The sequence below is a fragment of the Syngnathus floridae genome, chromosome 9 (assembly GCF_059516105.1).
Source record: "Syngnathus floridae isolate MCC-2025c chromosome 9, RoL_Sflo_1.0, whole genome shotgun sequence".
NCBI classification, from domain to species: domain Eukaryota; kingdom Metazoa; phylum Chordata; class Actinopteri; order Syngnathiformes; family Syngnathidae; genus Syngnathus; species Syngnathus floridae.
Window position 1 is genome coordinate 11,904,483 of NC_142421.1, and position 7,114 is coordinate 11,911,596.

The 7,114-nt window shown below is 39.0% G+C and overlaps 1 long non-coding RNA gene across 1 annotated transcript; it reads right to left on the reverse strand.

Annotated features, from left to right (window-relative positions):
• Window positions 1–738: 738 nt before the first annotated feature.
• On the reverse strand, window positions 739–3,995 carry LOC148393534 (uncharacterized). Its single transcript, XR_015860511.1, has 5 exons — window positions 3,981–3,995; window positions 3,183–3,287; window positions 2,404–2,553; window positions 2,243–2,329; window positions 739–1,275 (listed from the first exon to the last, which is right to left on the reverse strand). It is a non-coding gene; the product is annotated as an uncharacterized LOC148393534 (long non-coding RNA).
• Between the last annotated feature and the right edge of the window lie 3,119 nt (window positions 3,996–7,114).

Here is a 7,114-nt window from a genome sequence, read left to right on the forward strand (position 1 = left end):
AAAATTTAATACCAGTTGGAATATATTTTCAACTCAAGATCAAAACAAGAAATAGTAACGAACATACGTTTTAATGTGTTGTTGCATAATTTCTTTTTCTCCAATTTAGTAATTTTAAAAATATAAAAACTGATTCAGTCAATTAATACTCATTAATAGACACACACACACACACACACACACACACACACACACACACACACACACACACACACATCCTTGTTAACCTCCCTCTGCAGGACCCAAAGTACTTTACTGAGTAGTGGGGTCCACCCTTTCTAGTGGTCCAAGAACTATGAAAAAAATCAGGCAAGTCCCAAAAAAAATCTTGATATTAAAAATCACTTTCAATGAACACAATTCGAAACTTTTTTTTTCATGTCAGTTTTTCAGTCACATGAGGGGCCTGTTTCTAACATTCCGGCTTTGCGGGGTCCACATTTACACACATAAGATTTTTAGTCAGTTATGGGGCTCGCTTTTAATATTTCAACCTTAAGAGGTCCACCTATACACACATTATTTTTTTAGCCAGTTATAGAGCTTGCTGTTAAGATTTAAGACTTGTTAGGTCTGCCTTTATAAAGAGGATCTATCAAGTTCAACCCCAACCCTAATCTAACCCAAACATGCATTTGTGTGGACTTGATCATTTCAGAAAACCTAAAAATTTTGTTAGTGTGAATACTTTCATCTGGCTAAATATACTAGATATACATTGAAATGTGCATTCTAAAATACATTCTAAAGTCTTTATTCAGATTCTGGTCCATTTTCCTTGGTCACAGTCTTAATATTCTTCAATTTGTTCAGTCATATTGGTACATTTTAAAATAATATTTAAATTCTGCATTTTAGCTAACTATAAAGTACACAGGATTTACAAGTAATAATTGTCTTGAGTCAAAATTTTAAATGGACACATTACAAATGTAGCCAATGAATAAAGGAACTTATTTAATCTAACATTTATGAACAGGAGAAGTGGAGCATAAAAAAAATCACAAACAAATAGTGAACAAATGGTGAAACAGAACCAGCCATGTGTTTCTATCTCTGTTAAGGGAAGCTGTTTCACTCATATTTTCTCCTCATGGTGGTTATTCTCTTTTTGACAAAGTACTTAACAGCTCAGTGCTTGTGGTTCTGCAGCAATGCATTTCTCGCAGTCAAGCTTACCAGGAACCTGATTTGTCAATATATACTTCCTTGAATGTTTATTTACTGCAGCACATTCCTCTGGGGTCCAGCTTCTTTTCACAACTTTTCCGTTACCTAAGGGCATAAGAAGAGCACTTTTTAGTTTACAATTTAATTAGAACAAAATTGCATAAAGAATACATTCACTTTATGTACAATTATCCGACAATATAATTTAAATGAGATATTTTATAACGTCAACTATCTTTGTCAACAGTGATGAGCCTACAATAGACATAAGTAAATCAGTTAATATCTGAGATATTAATCCGGTCATTTAAGTTGCTAGGTGGTCTTCAGTGTCAGCTGTTTTGATATTAACAAAATTAAAAATAGATGCACAAAAGGGTAACATTAGAATGGCCCCAGTTTTGGTGGTGGGGGAAAGAGGTCTCTCATTTTCTTGACTACTTTTAAGCAGTTTTGCATTTGATCAGAATGTCACTGCTGGTAGATGAAGCAATTCCTGGACCCTACAGAGGTTGCACAGGCAGTCAAACTCCACCATGGCAGCACATTGGGATGCACCATTTCTCTGACAAAACCATTAAGAACAGATACAAGTTGTTGCAAAATCAGGGAAAATAAAAAATAAAAATCTGTGAAAAACTTTTTTCAGACAGTGTTTTACATGTATGGGGAATTTGCTTTGATAACGTGCTACACATAGACAAACAAAGATGATAAAAGTAAATTTGGAAATATATAGTGTGTAAAAAATTAAATTTGTCATGTATACATTACCCCTATTTAAAAATAGATGTAAACAAACATCTCACATATAATCAAGGTTAGCAATGACCTGTAGCTCACATGAGAAAGGATGGGTCAATTTTCATTTTATAACAAAATTCAAAAGTTTAGACCTTACATGTCTAAGAAAAAAAGTCAAGTGGTGTTTAATATATCTTGCTTGGGTCATCTAAATCTTAGTAAGCAGCATATGTGAGGATAATTAGATACTGATACAGTAGTAACAATTGGGCAATTTAAAAGCAACTGTGATAAAGTTATATATTGAAAAGGATTACTCTCAACTCACCTCTCTTTTTGGCAGACTTTTCATTACTTGGGCCACGAGATGCGGAGGTACAAGAGGTCACTTCTATGACTTCTGGGATCAGCCCATCTGAAATGATGATTTTAAAGTACAGAAAAAATACATACAGTATAGCAATATTCTAAAACAAAAATTAACTGCACCTGTATAAGAATGCTTGGTCAAATTTAATATACTCTTGTTTTGAGCAGATTGATTTGCAGAGGTACAGAGCAGTCCTTTTGGGAATCATTGTCAGTATCATCACTGTCTGAGTAGTCCACTTTGAGAAACTCCTTTGGTAATTGATAGCTCTATGGAGGGAATTAAAAGAAATGTGTTGTTAGTTTCTGCAAGCTACTCTTATATGCTGTATTAATATAAAGACTAGAATTTCTTTGCTCAAAATAATTAAAATTTCTGTCCAATATCTTAACTGGTAGATGACCGGTGCTGTACACATCCTCTGAAATATGCCAAAACCTTATATCACATTCAATGCACAGGAAATTTTACATATAAAACATGGAAAAGGCTCCAAAATTTACAACAAAGAAGCCACAAGAAACCATATTTCAGAAATCTGTTATGTGTGTGTGAATGATTGGCTTTGTTGGAATAACCATGACAACCTTAAATCCATACGGAGGGCCGCATAAGTAGCCATATTTAAGAAATCTATTATGTGTGTGTTTGAATGATTGGCTTGGTTGGACCCCCATGGACGCATGTTTCAACAATCCATCTATAAGTGTGTGCGCCACTGGTTCGTTTGGGCCCTATGAGGAGAACCACTAAAACCGTGTGATCCAATGGTTGGCTGAATGCTGTTTAAGGTACCTTCTGACTAAAGAACAGCTTTCCAAATAAAAGCTGTAAACTAAGAGAACAAGAAAAGGTCTACAAAGTTTATTTCTTACAGCAAAGTCTAACTGAATGGTACCTGTTGGCTGGCATCTTGTTTGATGTTATCATCAGGGTCAGAGTCCTGCCAAGTTCTGGCTGGTTCAGGCAGCACACCATCAACAGGAGCCTGAGAGCCTGTCACCTGGAATTAAAACCACAAATAACTTACCAACATCATACAGACACCACAAATGACAGACTCAAGACCTGTAGAGTTAAATCATGTGAAGTTAGTCCCCAAAACCAAACAAGCTTTTCTAACTAAAGTGTTCCAGTCAGTACTGGATGTCTAATCAGGTCCTATGACAGCATCTTTATGGATGTAGTGGAGCATCATTAAGCATGACACTTCAGCCATTTAGCTGTTGAGGATGTGTGGAACTATAGCTGTAATATAATCAGCCTCCATAATGTCCATAACCAAAATATGATCTAAAAACATGAGACAACCTTCGATCCATACGGAGGGCCCCACAAGTAGCCATCAGAAATCTGTTATTATGTGTGTGTGAATGATTGGCTTGGTTGGAATAACCAAGACAACTTTAGATCCATACGGAGGGCCCCACAAGTAGCCATCAGAAATCTGTTATGTGTGTGTGCATGATTGGCTTGGTTGGACACCCATGGGCGCATGTTTCAACAATCCATCTATGGGTGTGTGTGCCACTGGTTCGTTTGGGCTCTATGAGGAGAACCACTAAAACCGTGTGATCCAATGGTTGGCTGAATGCTGTTTAAGGTACCTTCTGACTAAAGAACAGCTTTCCAACTAAAAGAACAAGAAAAGGTCTACGAAGTTTATTTCTTACAACAAAGTCTAACTGAATGTTACCTGTTGGCTGGCATCTTGTTTGATGTTATCATTAGGGTCAGAGTCCTGCCAAGTTCTGGCTGGTTCAGGCAGCGCACCGTCAACAGGAGCCTGAGAGCCTGTCACCTGGAATTAAAACCACAAATAACTTACCAACATCATACAGACACCACAAATGACAGACTGAAGACCTGTAGAGTTAAATCATGTGAAGTTAGTCCCCAAAACCAAACAAGCTTTTCTAACTAAAGTGTTCCAGTCAGTTCTGGATGTCTAATAAGGTCCTATAACAGCATCTTTATGGATGTAGTGGAGCATCCTTCAGCATGACACTTTAGCTGTTTAGCTGTTGAGGATGTGTGGAACTATAGCTGTAATATAATCAGCCTCCATAATGTCCATAACCAAAATATGATCTAAAAACATGAGACAACCTTCGATCCATACGGAGGGCCCCACAAGTAGCCATCAGAAATCTATTATGTGTGTGTGAATGATTGGCTTGGTTGGAATAACCAAGACAACTTTAGATCCATACGGAGGGCCCCACAAGTAGCCATCAGAAATCTGTTATGTGTGTGTGAATGATTGGCTTGGTTGGACACCCATGGGCGCATGTTTCAACAATCCATCTATGGGTGTGTGTGCCACTGGTTCGTTTGGGCTCTATGAGGAGAACCACTAAAACCGTGTGATCCAATGGTTGCCTGAATGCTGTTTAAGGTACCTTCTGACTAAAGAACAGCTTTCCAACTAAAAGAACAAGAAAAGGTCTACGAAGTTTATTTCTTACAACAAAGTCTAACTGAATGTTACCTGTTGGCTGGCATCTTGTTTGATGTTATCATTAGGGTCAGAGTCCTGCCAAGTTCTGGCTGGTTCAGGCAGCGCACCGTCAACAGGAGCCTGAGAGCCTGTCACCTGGAATTAAAACCACAAATAACTTACCAACATCATACAGACACCACAAATGACAGACTGAAGACCTGTAGAGTTAAATCATGTGAAGTTAGTCCCCAAAACCAAACAAGCTTTTCTAACTAAAGTGTTCCAGTCAGTTCTGGATGTCTAATAAGGTCCTATAACAGCATCTTTATGGATGTAGTGGAGCATCCTTCAGCATGACACTTTAGCTGTTTAGCTGTTGCGGATGTGTGGAACTATAGCTGTAATATACGTAATCAGCCTCCATAATGTCCATAACCAAAATATGATCTAAAAACATGAGACAACCTTCGATCCATACGGAGGGCCCCACAAGTAGCCATCAGAAATCTGTTATTATGTGTGTGTGAATGATTGGCTTGGTTGGAATAACCAAGACAACTTTAGATCCATACGGAGGGCCCCACAAGTAGCCATCAGAAATCTGTTATGTGTGTGTGAATGATTGGTTTGGTTGGACACCCATGGGCGCATGTTTCAACAATCCATCTATGGGTGTGTGTGCCACTGGTTCGTTTGGGCTCTATGAGGAGAACCACTAAAACCGTGTGATCCAATGGTTGGCTGAATGCTGTTTAAGGTACCTTCTGACTAAAGAACAGCTTTCCAACTAAAAGCTGTAAACTAAGAGAACAAGAAAAGGTCTACAAAGTTTATTTCTTACAACAAAGTCTAACTGAATGTTACCTGTTGGCTGGCATCTTGTTTGATGTTATCATCAGGGTCAGAGTCCTGCCAAGTTCTGGCTGGTTCAGGCAGCGCACCGTCAACAGGAGCCTGAGAGCCTGTCACCTGGAATTAAAACCACAAATAACTTACCAACATCATACAGACACCACAAATGACAGACTCAAGACCTGTAGAGTTAAATCATGTGAAGTTAGTCCCCAAAACCAAACAAGCTTTTCTAACTAAAGTGTTCCAGTCAGTTCTGGATGTCTAATCAGGTCCTATAACAGCATCTTTATGGATGTAGTGGAGCATCCTTCAGCATGACACTTTAGCCGTTTAACTGTTGAGGATGTGTGGAACTATAGCTGTAATATAAATCAGCCTCCATAATGTCCATGATCAAAATATGATCTAAAAACATGAGACAACCTTCGATCCATACGGAGGGCCCCACAAGTAGCCATCAGAAATCTGTCATTATGTGTGTGTGAATGATTGGCTTGGTTGGAATAACCAAGACAACTTTAGATCCATACGGAGGGCCTCACAAGTAGCCATCAGAAATCTGTTATGTGTGTGTGAATGATTGGCTTGGTTGGACACCCATGGGCGCATGTTTCAACAAGCCATCTATGGGTGTGTGTGCCACTGGTTCGTTTGGGCTCTATGAGGAGAACCACTAAAACCGTGTGATCCAATGGTTGGCTGAATGCTGTTTAAGGTACCTTCTGACTAAAGAACAGCTTTCCAACTAAAAGAACAAGAAAAGGTCTACGAAGTTTATTTCTTACAACAAAGTCTAACTGAATGTTACCTGTTGGCTGGCATCTTGTTTGATGTTATCATTAGGGTCAGAGTCCTGCCAAGTTCTGGCTGGTTCAGGCAGCGCACCGTCAACAGGAGCCTGAGAGCCTGTCACCTGGAATTAAAACCACAAATAACTTACCAACATCATACAGACACCACAAATGACAGACTGAAGACCTGTAGAGTTAAATCATGTGAAGTTAGTCCCCAAAACCAAACAAGCTTTTCTAACTAAAGTGTTCCAGTCAGTTCTGGATGTCTAATAAGGTCTTATAACAGCATCTTTATGGATGTAGTGGAGCATCCTTCAGCATGACACTTTAGCTGTTTAGCTGTTGAGGATGTGTGGAACTATAGCTGTAATATAATCAGCCTCCATAATGTCCATAACCAAAATATGATCTAAAAACATGAGACAACCTTCGATCCATACGGAGGGCCCCACAAGTAGCCATCAGAAATCTGTTATTATGTGTGTGTGAATGATTGGCTTGGTTGGAATAACCAAGACAACTTTAGATCCATACGGAGGGCCCCACAAGTAGCCATCAGAAATCTGTTATGTGTGTGTGAATGATTGGCTTGGTTGGACACCCATGGGCGCATGTTTCAACAATCCATCTATGGGTGTGTGTGCCACTGGTTCGTTTGGGCTCTATGAGGAGAACCACTAAAACCGTGAGATCCAATGGTTGGCTGAATGCTGTTTAAGGTACCTTCTGACTAAAGAA